The sequence below is a fragment of the Miscanthus floridulus genome, chromosome 8, assembly GCF_019320115.1.
Source record: "Miscanthus floridulus cultivar M001 chromosome 8, ASM1932011v1, whole genome shotgun sequence".
Lineage (NCBI taxonomy): Eukaryota > Viridiplantae > Streptophyta > Magnoliopsida > Poales > Poaceae > Miscanthus > Miscanthus floridulus.
This window is the reverse complement of record NC_089587.1, coordinates 49,307,272-49,322,488: the sequence shown is the minus strand read 5'-3', so window position 1 is coordinate 49,322,488 and position 15,217 is coordinate 49,307,272. Positions and strand designations below refer to the sequence as shown.

The following is a 15,217-nucleotide window of genomic DNA, read 5'->3' as shown; positions in this document are numbered from 1 at the left end:
TGAGTGTTGCCACGACACGATATTTTCTTTCTCTGACCCTACTACAAGATTTCTTCGTAATCTTCCAGAAGGTCGGGGACTACGTGTGTACACATCATCTCGCAATGATTGTATTTATTTCTACACTGGATTCCTACGACATTGGGGATTGGGCCAGCACCTGAAGAGCACTACTTTGGACCCTTGCATCACATGACTACTTCACCTACTGCCAGGCTCGGGGACTAAGTGGGCACACTTCACAACGCGGTGAATGTGCTTATTTTTTGACTTAATCTTCTACAAAATGGCTAAGTTCTTCCGCGCTAACTAAGTCAAGGACGCCATACAAACAACTTTGATGCTCGGAACCTAAGTAGGCACACTTCACCCAAGGTGGAGACTTTGAATTTTTTTTACTTGAGCTCCTTACATCCTTCTGACAAACCTTGACTTCGAGTGTGCTCGGCTCCAACAACTGGACGAACAACTTGGATGTATGCTCAGACAGCTCAGACGCATGCTCAAACAGCTCGGATGTCATGTTCAGCAGCTCGGATGCATGCTCAACAGCTTGGACAAGCTCAGGACGGTGTTGCTCAACGGATACAAGGCGCTCGAGGACTAGCTATGGGGGTATAACCCCCGGTACCAGCAGGATTGTACATGGGTCGAGCCGCTAGTGGAGGCCTAGCCCACAAGACTGCTCATGGGCCACGCCACTGGTGGAGGCCCAACCTACGAGATGACGTCGTGCGAGGCACGACACTGGTCGGCGTGCCTCGCAAGACTACGTGAAGATCTTCGATGATCTAGGAAACATGCTCGATATGCCAGATCCCATAATATTTGTAACTTCCTATCTTGTAAAACCGATCAAGATAGAAACAACCGATCTGTAACCTTACCCTCGAGCTATATAAGGCGGGTAGGGACCCCTCTCGTTTTCATCTGATCATACGCAATACAATCCACAAAAGACACAAGACTTAGGTTATTACGTCAAGCTGACGGCCCGGACCTGTCTAATCGTTGTCTCTCGCGTTCTGTGTTACCATCTGGCTCCCTCACGCGCACATCCACCGATTCATCTACTGCCATGGACATACCCTCGGTAGACTACCGGACGTATTTCGTCGATAGTCCTGTATTTCTATCCTGCTCTTTCTGCATGTGCAGACATTGCGCTTGGGACTATTACCAGCATTATGAATCTACTTCCAAACTGTTCATATGATTCAAGAAGTTACAACAAATCAACCAGATTATGTTAAAATTGGGACACTATATTTCGCCGAAACTTACATTGTCTTCAATGCTTCAATAGCCACATCATCACCCATTTCACTTTTATCTGAAGACGATGCCATGAAATGGATGGAAGCATGTTTAAGCCTGTCGCAGCCATGCCGATCGGCTAGAGCCAATGTGGTAGCTGCGTTTTCCACATGGAGTGTCCTGGCAAGGATGTGCTCGCACATCACCTTGAGCCTGTCAACGGCATATCGATCCGCGGCCGCTAGCAAATGCTGGACCAGCTCTCTCATCTCGTCCATGCTCAGATGGCTCATGGCCGGCAAGGAGTCGGTGTAGATGAAATGGAGCAACGCCCTGAAAGTGTCCGGCCGCATGTCAGGTACCGTGACAGTGTGCGCGTCGTCTGTCTCCGTAGTGGAACTGGAGCCGTAGAGCTCCGCCTCAAAGACCGGCGACCGGGCAGCGAGGATGATCCTGTGAGCTGCAAATGCCTCACCATCCACATCGAAGGTCACGTCGGCGCCTTCCTGGGACACGAGCAGCTCGCCGATGTGCAGGTGCAGGTTGCGCTCGGGCACCCTGATCTCCGGAGCGCCAGGGGACGACGTGAGCGCCGTCCCGGTGACGCCCGTCACGACGCACGCGACGGTGACCGCGTCGTCGCGGAGGTACGCCGAGGACGACGCCTCCAGCTCGGACCGTCTCATGAGCCTCGGCACGCCGTGGCAGGAGCCCTGCTTCCGTTCGTGGCGGCAGGTGGGGATGGGGTACGGGTACGGGTACATGCGGCAGCAGCAGCAGGCGGCGTTGTCGAACACCGCCGTCGTGTCCTCGGGCTGGAACGACGGCAGCCCCGTGGCGCGGTTGACCAGGCCCAGGTTGAAGGACGCCCTCACCCGGGCGGGGCGGGTGACGAGCGCGAGGGAGACGGAGACGTACCCCGAGCTGCCGGGCGCGTCGTCGTCGCCGTCGGGGTAGAAGAGGATTGCCCACTGGTACCCGCCGACGGTGAAGCCGACGGACTCGACGCACCTGCGGCCGCCGGCGGAGCCGACGCCCCTGCGCCTGTGGAGGAGGTGACTGTACCTTGTGACCTCGAGCATGTGCGCGCCTTGTTGCCGCGCATCGCCGGCGATTGGGTCTGCCCACTCCGTCAGTGGCATGTTTCAAAGAACGGGCTGGTGATCGCGAGGGAGAAGGATCTGATGGGAAGGTGAAAGGCTGAGAGCAAGGTAGGCAGACCGCAGACCAAAGCGGTTGGAGACTGGTGTCGTTTATCTACGTACCGGTCAACGGTCATAGCCGGCCGTGAGCCCGTGACCAATCGCCTCCTATTGAGGCTGACATGTGGACCTCCATACGCAGACGAAAATCAAAAGGAAAACTTCAGCGCAAAACTGAGAATATAATATATAATATAGCTGCAAAAAATATACAAAAACCATTCTCAAATTATATTCAATTGATGTCTGCATCTTATTCAGTTTCTGAATTTTTTCCTATAAGATAAATGAAAACAATTCTATTGTATTCTCAAATATCCCAGTAATAATATTAATAATACCAAACCAATTAACAGTGGCAATGTTCCTCTCGCTAGCTCAATAAATAGGATTGGTTTATATGTTTATAATCATCAAAATTAATGTTCAACTATCTAGGTACCAGACATTTATAAATATAAATCAATGTGGACACAAACAGCACAAGTTTTTTCCTTAAAAAATTAGCATTCTTTGAATTTAGTATAGAAAACATCAAACACACTAGCAAATAGTTTAGCCTCACAGCTTAATGCAAAACTGAGAATATTATTGAGTTGCAAAAAAATACACAAATAAGAGGCACACGCATCGATCAATATGCATATGCTTGCTAAATCTTTCCGAAGATCGCCTAGCGACGACAGTGTGGTGGTCTAGGTGGCCAGTTTCATATGAAGATATTTATTCCTCTAATTATATTCAATTAAAGTCTACGTCTTAATCAGTTTCTCAATTTTTTTTACTATACAATAGGATAAAATAATTCTAGTATATTTTCAAGCATCCTAGTAATCTTAATAATACGAAACCAATTAACAGTGACAATGCCATTTTAAAAAAAGTTAATTCATATTAGTGTGCGATGCTCCTCCTAGTTCAGTAAATTCGATTGTAATGTTTTATAAGAAAAATTGATGTTCGACAGAAACAGTACAGTTACCACTAGCTAATAACAAACGTGGACAGAAACAGTACGGTTTTTTTTGGAAACAGTACAGTTTTTGTTACAAGTTACCAGACATTTATGCATATAAACGTGGACATAAACTGTCGGGTACCATAAAACGGGGTACCCCGAGCGTATACCAAAAGGGTCACTTAAATCCCATCAACAACAAAGCTAGAGGGTAAGCTATGGGCCCGTCACCAGCCCCGTCCGTGCCCACCGGCTCTCCGCCTCACCTCAGGCCTCGCACGGGAGGTCTCGGCGCCCTGACGCAATCTCCGCCTTGCGCGAGGCCTCTCACGGGAGGCCTCGGCAAGGAGCCCAATCTCCGTCTCGTCCGAGGCCCCGTGCGTACAGCCTCGAATGAGACAGCTATTCTCCGTATCGCTCGAGGCTGGCTTGTCAATAACCCGTGCTCCCGCCTCGGCCGGTCTTTTCGACAGCAGGTCATGTCCCATTAATGCGTCAACCACTCCCGCAATCTCAGCCGGACGACGGCTCGACACCGTGGAGCGGCCGACAAGACAAGGAGTCACATCAATGTCATACCAGCTAGGATAAGGCGCAGCGGGGATTACCGGCCACTGTGCTCTGGCGCTGTGCCCACGATCAGCGCCTGAACTGCACTGTGCCCCGTAACCCCCGCCCCGAGGACAACGCAGCATGGGAAATCTGGCCCGGGTCATCATCGCCTCCGAACCAGTGTACCAGATCGACCTCTCCCTCCGAGCCTCGGCACTCTACGTTAGGGTCTCGGCTATCTCGGCATTCACGTCTGCCGAGACCCCCACCGCGGTTCGGCCTCGGCACCCACCGAGCCTCGACCTCGCGCGCAGTCAATCCACAGCGACCCGCACGCTGACCGCCGCACCCGCTCTGAGGCAGCCCTGGAGCTCCCATGACGCATAGGATCGGATGTGACCAGCACGTCGCCCCAGCGCTCCAAGGACGGACCGCTCCGACGACCACACCACCACAGGAACAGGCTACAGGGCTCGGACACGCCGCCTCTGTTCACATGACGCCGTATAGTTAGCACATGTACTATCCTTGTCCTCCCTTCAAACTATAAAAGGAAAGGACTTGGGCCATTTCTAGGGGGGTACGGGCACCCACCAAAGCAACACTCTGTAACACGCACACTTCCCTGTCACCTGAGAGCAACGTCTCAGGCAGCCCGTATCACTCCACGCCAAGACCTGGGACTAGCTCCCTCTCTCACCCAGCTTGTAACCCCCTACTACAAGCACTTCGGTACAAGGAATACAAGATCAATCTCTTAGACTGGACGTAGGGCACAAATTGCCCGAACCAGTATAAACCTTGGTCTCTTTGCATCACCATCCGGGATCGGGAACACGCAGAACAAATTCACTAGTTGGTTGAGGATCCCCCGGTCCAAAACACCGACAGTTGGCGCGTCAGGTAGGGGCCTCTACGTGTTAGTTTCGTCATCCCAACAAGTTCCGGATGGCAGACCCCGTACGATCGCTGTGTCTCGGCACAGTGGTCTGGTTTGGGAGCCTGAAGTTCATGTCTCTAGGGCACGAGTACGACATGGTACTTCTCACACCCCGAGCCCCGCCTGCCGACGACGATGTCACGCACCGGCAGCCTAGGCGCAGGCGGCGCCCGGGCGGACCGCTCTCGTCGCGCTCGCCGGGCACGACACGAGCAGGATCACCCCGATGCTACGCGAACCCAGGGCGACTCGCCGCTCTCCGCCGGTATCCTACGACCAGCTGTTAGCGCAGGGTCCCTGGTTGGGGATCTGTCTAGCCTGAGCCTAGACAAGGGAAAGACGCCGGTGGCACCCGCCGACGCCCCGACATCAAGCTCCGCTCCACCACTCCCTGAGGAGCCAACTCCAGCGGAGCAGAGCCCGGCGATGGCACCATCTCCATACCCCTTCGGGTTGAGAAATGCCACCGCCTCTTATGCTCACGCCTACGCTTCCATTCACGCAGATCTCTCAGGGCGCGCCAGCGCTTCGTTCTCGACTTTGGCACCACCGCGTCGACCCACACCCACGCCGACTCCTCGGAGGAGGACGAGGCATGGGCTGGAGCGGATTTCTCCAACCTCCACGACCACGAAACCATGCGCCGCTTCTTGGCCACAAGTGACTATTGCTTTGGCTACTCTGATTCTGACGATGAAGGTACTTACGATCCCACTCGTGGGTGCTTCCACGTCGGACTTGGGATGCCAAGCACGGGCGACGAGGATGAGGGGGTAGGCAATCGCACTCTGCTTCATCAAGGAACGGGCGATGCCACACCTTCACGCATTGTTCCACCAGTAGCATGGAACGAGAACCTTCCCTCGGACAATTTCGACGCCCGGACCTAGAGCAGCTCCGCGAGCTTCAAGCCAAGGTTGAGCAAGATCGACTCCTTCTGCAATAGCTCCGAAACACTCTCGAGCAGGAGCAGCAGGGCCACGCTGACGGCAGAGGAGCCCGACGATGGGCTCGCGACGTGCACCACCGCATCAACGACGACGAAGGGGACGATCATCCCCCAATCTTCAATCGTGCTAGCCAGAATGTCATGGCTGCGGCGATGCTAGTGCGCGCGATGCCCGAGCCCTCCACCACGGAAGGGCGACGGGTTCGCGGCGAGCTCTGAGATCTCCTCGAGACCGCCGCGGTTGAAAGCTCTAGTTTGGTTTTGGTGAATTGATGAAACCCTAAGTGCTAACCTAGTTTATCAAGTGATCATGACATAGGTAGCACACTTCAAGTAGAAGAAGCTAATGAAGATCATAACATGACAATGGTGATAGCATGGAGATGATCAAGGGCTTAAACTTGAAGAGAAGAAAGAGAAAAACAAAAAGCTCAAGGCAAAGGTATAACTTGTAGGAGCTATTTTGTTTTGGTGATCAAGACACTTAGAGAGTGTGATCACATTTAGGTTTGATAGCCGTACTATTAAGAGGGGTGAAACTCGTATCGGAATGCGGTTATCAAAGTGCCACTAGATGCTCTAACTTATTGCATATGCATTTAGGATCTAGTGGAGTGCTAACACCCTTGATAATATTTGTGAAAATATGCTAACACATGTGCACAAGGTGGTTGTAGGGTTGAGATGGGTTTGGGTTGGCACACTTGAGCAAGGGTGAAGAAGTTAGAGTTGAAATGGAGTTGGTCGAAATGATGCTGGCGTCGGTCTACTGACCGGACGCTGGGTCACTCAGCGACCGGACGCTGAAAGGTTGCGTCCGGTCGAGCTGTCAGACGGCACAGTAGGCTAGGGTTGAGCACCGGACGCTGGCTGCGTCCGGTCAAGGTGGACCAGACGCGTCCGGTCGAAAAAACATGTCTCGGGGAGCTTACTGGAAATGACCGGACGCTGGGGCTTCAGCGTCCGGTCAGTTTTGACCGGAGCGTCCGGTCAGCTTCATAGCCGTTGGAATCTGACGAACAGCGTTTGAAGGTGATGACACATGGCGTCCATCGGGCGACCGGACGCTGAGGGCCAGTGTCCGGTCAGTTTGACCGGAGCGTCCGGTCAGAGCGCGTTTTGCCCAGTGAAGGGGTATAACGGCTCTATTTGATGGGGGCTCTATTTATAGCCCCATGGCCGGCTCAAGGGTGGACTCTTGCACATTTTCATTAACATAGCAACCTTGTGAGCCTAGCCAAAGGACTCCCACTTATCTACATCATTGATTCATCATCATAGTGAGATTGGGAGTGATCCAAGTGCATTGCTTGAGTGATTTCATCTAGAGGCACTTAGTGATCGTGTTTCGCTACGGATTTCGCTTGTTACTCTTGGTGGTTGCCGCCACCTAGACGGCTTGGAGCAGCGAGGATCGTCGAGCGGAGGAGGTGATTGTCTCCGGCTCCGATCATGGTGATTGTGAGGGGTTCTTGACCTTGTCCCCGGTGGAGAGCCAAAAGGTACTTTAGTGAATTGCTCGTGGCTTGTGTGATCCTCATCTTGTGTTGGTTGTGCGGCACCCTATTGAGGGTTTGGCGTGTGAAGCCAATTAGCGCGTGAACCTCCAAGTGAGTGAATCGCCACAACGAGGACTAGCTTGCCGGCAAGCAAGTGAACCTCGGTAAAAAATCATTGCCTTCATCATTGATTCCGAGGTGATTGGTCTTCATTGTTATTCATCTTTGTGATTGATTGGTTCTTCATCTACACGGCGGTATAACTATCCTAACCACTCTTTACTTTACCGCAAACTAGTTGACAAGCTCTTTAGTGTAGCTAGTTGTGAGAGCTTGCTTGCTTGGTTGGTGTGGCTCTTTAGTTAGTCTTTGAGAGCACACTAACATAGGATAGTGTCTTTGCTATTGTGTGAATAGACACTATCTAAACTAGAATTGTGGTAGGTGGCTTGCATTTTAAGTAGGCTAGTGCAACACTCGCTTTGCCTCATAATTGTCTAACTATTTGGTTAAGTGTTGTTGTAGAAATTTTTATTAGGCTATTCACCCCCCCTCTAGCCATTAGGACCTTTCAAGTGGTATCAAAGCCGAGGTCACCATTATTTGAGGCTTAACAACCTTCGGTGTTAAAATGGCTCAAATCAACAACACCAAGAAGCCACCCCAATTTGATGGCTCAAATTATTCTTATTGGAAATCAAAGATGGCCACACATATCAAGTCAATCAATAGAAAGGTGTGGAAGGTGGTAGAAACTAAAATTGAGATTGGTAATCCGGAAAATCCCACCGCCGCCGAAGAAGTACTTCTCCAAAACAATGATATTGCTCTAAGTGCCATTCATGATGCAATTGATGCAAGAACATTTGAGCAAATCAAAAATATTGAGATGGCACATGAGGCTTGGAAGAAGTTGGAAGAATCATTTGAAGGTACTCAAGCCGTGAAGGGTGCAAAGGCATACATCCTCAAAGAAAAGTTTGCAAGCTTCAAGATGAAGGAGGATGAGAGTGTGCCGGACATGTTCCACCGAATGGAGGTGATTGTAAATGATCTCAAAGCACTTGGTGAGAACATAGAGGACAAGGACTTCTCAAACAAGTTCTTGAGATGCTTGCCCAGGAGATTTAAAATGTTGGTCACCTTGTTAGTGAGGAGTGGTTTGAACACAATGACACCAAATCAAATCTTGGGAGATATCATGACCGATGATGCTTATAGAGATGATGATGAGAAGGAAGAAAAGAGGGAGAAGAAAGATGAAAAGAAGGATGACAAGAAGAAGAGCATGGCATTCAAGGCCACATCATCCAAGGGCAAAGCAAAGCAAGAAACATCAAGTGAGGATGATGATTCATGGGATGATAGTGATGATGAGAAGATGGCTCTCTTTGTCAAGAGGTTTGGCAAGTTCATGGTAAAGAAAGGCTACCGTGCAAGAAGAAAGAAGTATTCATCCAAGAACAAAGATGAGTCAAGAAGATGCTTCAAGTGTGGAAGCAAAGATCATCTTGTTGCTCAATGCCCATATAATAGCGATAATGATGATGACAAGAAGAACAAGAAGAAGGACAAGAAAGAAAAGAAGGAGAAGAAGGACAAGACATTCTTCAAGAAGAAGAAGGATGGATCATATGTGGTCACTTGGGATAGTGATGCTTCCAAAAGTGATGATGATGATGATAGTGATGATCACAAGACCACCAAGAAGAAGGTTCTTGCAAGTATAGCAATCAATGAGAAGCCTTCTCTCTTTGACTCTCCATCATGCTTCATGGCTAAGGCCACTAAGGTACAAACTTGTGATGATGGAGGTGATAGTGAGCATGATAGTGATAGTGATAATGATGATGATGAACCTACAAAAGATGAATTAATTGACATGCTAGAAGATGCTAGAGAACACTTTGACATCTCAAGAAAGGAATGCAAAAGCTTGCGTAAGGAACTAAAAGCCCTTAAGCAAGCATTTGATGAGCTTAGTGCATCTCATGAGAGGCAAGAGGATGCCCATGAGAAGCTTGGCAAGGCTCACAAAAAGCTTGAAAAAGCTCATTCCACTTTGCTTAATGAACAAGATAAAAAGAAGCATGTTGAAACTTGTGATGTAGGTTTAACTTGTGATTTAATTGATACATCACTATCTATGCCTATCATTGTTCCTCCAACTAACCCTTCTTGTAGCACTTCCACTTCTACCTCATCTAGTAGTGATGGTCACACTTGTGATACCTCACTAGTGGTTGAGAATGAGAACCTCAAGAAGGAGGTAACTAAGCTCACTCACACCTTGGCTAAGGCTTATGGTGGTGAGGACCGCTTGCTTATGGCCTTGGGTAGCCAAAGAGCTTCTCTCTACAAAGAGGGATTGGGCTATACCCCCAAGAAAGGCAAGGTGGCCTTTGGTCCTCACAAGACAAGTTTTGTGAAGAACAATGGTTGGTTTTGCACTAGTTGCAAGCAAGTTGGTCATAGAGAGCATGGATGCACCAACAAAAGCAAAAATGCTAATGTATCCTCCATTAAGCTTAATTCTTCCTATATGCTTGTTAAGGGTACAAATGGTGTGAAGGCTAAGTTCATTGGCAAACCATGGATGGGCTCAAAGAAGAAAGCCATTTGGGTGCCAAAGAGCTTGGTTACTAACCTTCAAGGACCCAAGCAAGTTTGGGTACCTAAAAAGAATTGATCTTCTTTTGTAGGTCAATTACAAAGCCGGAGGAAGGCATTGGGTTCTTGATAGTGGGTGCACTCAACACATGACCGGTGATGCAAGAATGTTCAACTCAATCAACACCAATGGCAATGATGGCTATGATAGTATCACTTTTGGTGACAATGGCAAAGGCAAGGTCAAAGGGCTTGGTAAGATTGCAATATCCAATGACTTGAGCATATCCAATGTGTTGCTAGTAGAGAGCTTGAACTTCAATTTGCTATCCGTGGCTCAATTGTGTGATCTTGGATTCAAATGCATATTTGGGGTAGATGATGTAGAAATCATAAGTGTAGATGGATCTAACTTGATCTTCAAAGGCTTTAGATATGAGAATCTATACTTGGTTGATTTCAATGCTAGTGAAGCTAGATTGTCTACATTCTTGTTCACTAAGTCTAGCATGGGTTGGTTATGGCATAGAAGGCTTGGTCATGTTGGAATGAAACAATTGAATAGATTGATTAAGCATGACTTAGTTAAAGGCTTGAAAGATGTTGTGTTTGAAAAGGATAAGCTTTGTAGTTCTTGTCAAGCCGGCAAACAAGTTGGAAACACCCATCCTAAGAAAAGCATGATGAGCACTAGTAAAGCATTTGAGTTATTGCACATGGATTTGTTTGGGCCAACACAATACACTAGCATTGGTGGTAACAAATATGGATTTGTGATAGTGGATGATTACACTAGATACACATGGGTATTCTTTCTAGTGGACAAAAGTGATGTATTTGCAACATTCAAATCATTTGTCAAAGGCATTCACAATGAATTTGAAACAACCATCAAGAGAGTTAGAAGTGACAATGGTAGTGAGTTTAAGAACTCTAGAATTGATGAGTTGTGTGATGAATATGGAATTAGACATCAATTCTCGGCCAAGTACACACCTCAATCAAATGGCCTTGTTGAGAGAAAGAATAGAACACTCATTGATATGGCAAGGTCTATGCTTAGTGAGTACAATGTGAGTCAATCTTTTTGGGCCGAAGCTATCAACACGGCTTGCTATTGTAGCAACCGCCTCTATTGTCACCGATTGAAAGAAAAGACACCATATGAGCTCTTGAATGGTAGAAAGCCCAACATTGCATATTTTCGGGTCTTTGGTTGCAAATGCTATATCTTGAAGAAAGGCACAAGATTGGGCAAGTTTGACAAGAAATGTGATGAAGGATTCCTACTTGGCTATTCCACTACAAGCAAAGCATATAGAGTTTGGAATTTGGATAGTGGTACTCTTGAGGAAGTTCATGATGTTGAATTTGATGAAACCAAGGGTTCACAAGAAGAGAATGAGAACTTGGAAGATGTTAGAGGCATTCAACTTTCAAATGCCATGAAGAACATGGATATTGGTAAATTGAGGCCTAGGCAAGTGATTGATGATGAAGATGATCAAGTGCAAGTGCTCTCCAACTCAAAAGTGCAAGATGATACAAATCAAGCTAGTGCAAGTAACTCTCATGACATTGATCAAGATCAAATGGCTAGTACATCATCTCAACCAAATGATCAAGCAAGTGCAAGCAATCAAGTTCCAATCCTTCAACCAACAAGTATTGCAAGAGATCATCCTTTGGATACAATCATTGGAGATATTTCAAGAGGTGTACAAACAAGATCAAGATTGGCATCATTTTGTGAACACTTCTCATTTGTCTCATCCATTGAACCAAAGAAGATAGATGAAGCATTGAAGGATGTTGATTGGGTAAATGCTATGCATGAAGAGCTAAACAACTTCATAAGAAATCAAGTATGGGAAATGGTGGAAAGACCAAAGGGACACAATGTGATTGGTACCAAATGGGTCTTTAGAAACAAGCAAGATCAAGATGGGATAGTAGTAAGGAACAAAGCAAGATTGGTAGCACAAGGCTATACACAAGTTGAAGGTCTTGACTTTGGAGAAACTTATGCATCGGTTGCTAGATTGGAAGCAATTAGAATCTTGCTAGCCTATGCTTGTGCTCACAACATAAAGCTCTACCAAATGGATGTTAAGAGTGCATTTCTCAATGGTTATATCAATGAAGAAGTATATGTTGAGCAACCTCCCGGTTTTGAAGATGATAAGAAGCCCAACCATGTGTACAAGTTGAAGAAAGCATTGTATGGCTTGAAGCAAGCACCTAGAGCATGGTATGAGAGATTGAGGGATTTCCTACTCTCTAAAGGGTTCACCATGGGCAAGGTTGACACCACTCTTTTCATCAAGAAGATTGGAAAAGATCTATTTGTGTTGCAAATATATGTTGATGATATCATATTTGGATCAACTAATCAAGAATTTTGTGATGAGTTTGGTAAGATGATGGCTAATGAATTTGAGATGTCCATGATTGGAGAGTTGAGTTACTTCCTTGGCCTTCAAATCAAGCAATTGAAGAATGGTACATTTGTGAGTCAAGGCAAGTACATCAAGGACATGATCAAGAAATTTGGAATGATTGATAGCAAAGTCATTAGCACACCAATGGGAACCAATGGCAACTTGGATAGTGATGCAAGTGGAAACATGGTGGATCAAAAGTTGTATCGGTCTATGATTGGAAGCCTACTCTATGTGACCGCATCAAGGCCGGATGTCATGTTTAGTGTATGCATGTGTGCAAGATTTCAAGCCTCACCAAGAGAAAGTCATTTGAAAGCTACAAAGAGGATATTGAGGTACTTGAAGCATACACCAAATGTTGGTTTGTGGTATCCCAAAGGAGCAAAGTTTGAGCTAGTTGGTTACTCCGACTCGGATTATGCGGGATGCAAGGTTGAAAGGAAGAGCACATCGGGCACATGTCAATTGTTGGGAAGATCACTTGTTTCATGGTCATCAAAGAAGCAAAATAGTGTTGCATTATCAACCGCCGAAGCCGAATACATATCTGCCGGTAGTTGTTGTGCACAAATACTTTGGATGAAGGCCACTTTGAGTGATTTTGGAATCAAGTTCAAGAAAGTGCCATTGCTATGTGACAATGAGAGTGCAATCAAGTTGACAAACAATCCGGTGCAACATGCAAGAACAAAGCACATTGATGTCCGCCACCATTTCATAAGAGATCACCAACAAAAAGGGGACATTTACATTGAGAGTGTAGGCACCGAAGATCAACTTGCCGATATATTCACCAAGCCATTGGATGAGAAAAGGTTTTGCAAGCTAAGAAATGAGTTGAACATATTGGATTTCTCAAATATGTGTTGATGCACCCCCACTCATATGACATGCCTCTCCTTCGAGCAATCTAAGGTAAAAGTTGATTGGCATGACATACATCCTTGCTAAGGACATGTTTAGTGCATCTAGTCATATTTTCAATCTTAGTAGGATCTTGCATATGGTTCTATCTTATTAGGCTCATTCATAAAAATCAAATGAATTTTGATGTCAATATGGTATCACTATTGCTTCTATGCTTGACTTGATCTAGTGATGGCATATGACATGTTTATGGGCTTGCAAACCTAGTGTTTAATCTAGAAAATGAACTATAAGTGTTTAACTCAACATGGTACAAGATAACCCTTATTTGGAGGTGTGAAGAAGCTTGTCCTTGGATCAAACCGAGTTAAATATCTTTGGGAAATAATCTAGAATTGAACCAAATTTGGGAAAATGACCCTCACCCCATTGATTGACATTGATAATCTCGACCCTACAAGTAATTCTATTTAGAACCTTTATGGTCATTAATGACAAAGGGGGAGAGAAACAAAGATAAAGATAAGGGGGAGAGAAACAAAGGAAAGGGATCAACTAAAATTTTGAGCACACAAGTAGGGGGAGCAAGCTCATGAACTTGTATGATGCATTTAAACATGCATTTCATATGTTTGCTTGCATGGCATAAGTTCCATATTTATAATATCCATGCTTGTGTGATGTACGCTAGTTGTAGATTTGAATGATGAAATGCAAACTAGCATGTATAGAATATCTAGTGATTTCACTTCCAAATGTTTCTAAGTGGTATTAAGCTAACCATGGTGCTAAGGATGGTATATTGGTGCACTCCGATTGGTATCACGCTTCAAAGGTCCATCTCTTATACCTTAGCATCATTTGGTAGACATTGACTCCTACATTACCTATCTAAGCATATGTGCAAGCTTCAATCCAAACTCTTAGCACATATGTAGGGGGAGCAATTGCTACCACTTAGGGTTCATGAAACTTGTCCATATCCTTTTACATAGTAAATATGCTTGGGCAAGCAACATGGATTCAATTGAATTTCAATTCATATCTTTGTATAAGGGTTGTCATCAATTACCAAAAAGGGGGAGATTGAAAGCTCTAGTTTGGTTTTGGTGAATTGATGAAACCCTAAGTGCTAACCTAATTTATCAAGTGATCATGATATAGGTAGCACACTTCAAGTAGAAGAAGCTAATGAAGATCATAACATGACAATGGTGATAGCATGGAGATGATCAAGGGCTTAAACTTGAAGAGAAGAAAGAGAAAAACAAAAAGCTCAAGGCAAAGGTATAACTTGTAGGAGCTATTTTGTTTTGGTGATCAAGACACTTAGAGAGTGTGATCACATTTAGGTTTGATAGCCGTACTATTAAGAGGGGTGAAACTCGTATCGGAATGCGGTTATCAAAGTGCCACTAGATGCTCTAACTTATTGCATATGCATTTAGGATCTAGTGGAGTGCTAACACCCTTGATAATATTTGTGAAAATATGCTAACACATGTGCACAAGGTGGTTGTAGGGTTGAGATGGGTTTGGGTTGGCACACTTGAGCAAGGGTGAAGAAGTTAGAGTTGAAATGGAGTTGGTCGAAATGATGCTGGCGTCGGTCTACTGACCGGACACTGGGTCACTCAGCGACCGGACGCTGAAAGGTTGCGTCCGGTCGAGCTGTCAGATGGCACAGTAGGCTAGGGTTGAGCACTGGACGCTGGCTGCGTCCGGTCAAGGTGGACCGGACGCGTTCGGTCGAAAAAACATGTCTCGGGGAGCTTACTGGAAACGACCGGACGCTGGGGCTTCAGCGTCCGGTCAGTTTTGACCGGAGCGTCCGGTCAGCTTCATAGCCGTTGAAATCTGACGAACAGCGTTTGAAGGTGATGACACATGGCGTCCATCGGGCGACCGGACGCTGAGGGCCAGTGTCCGGTCGGTTTGA

The 15,217-nt window shown here is 46.5% G+C and overlaps 1 pseudogene; it reads right to left on the bottom strand.

Annotated features, from left to right (window-relative positions):
- Positions 1 to 1,106: 1,106 nt before the first annotated feature.
- On the bottom strand, positions 1,107 to 2,536 carry LOC136469020 (BTB/POZ and MATH domain-containing protein 1-like; annotated as a pseudogene).
- Between the last annotated feature and the right edge of the window lie 12,681 nt (positions 2,537 to 15,217).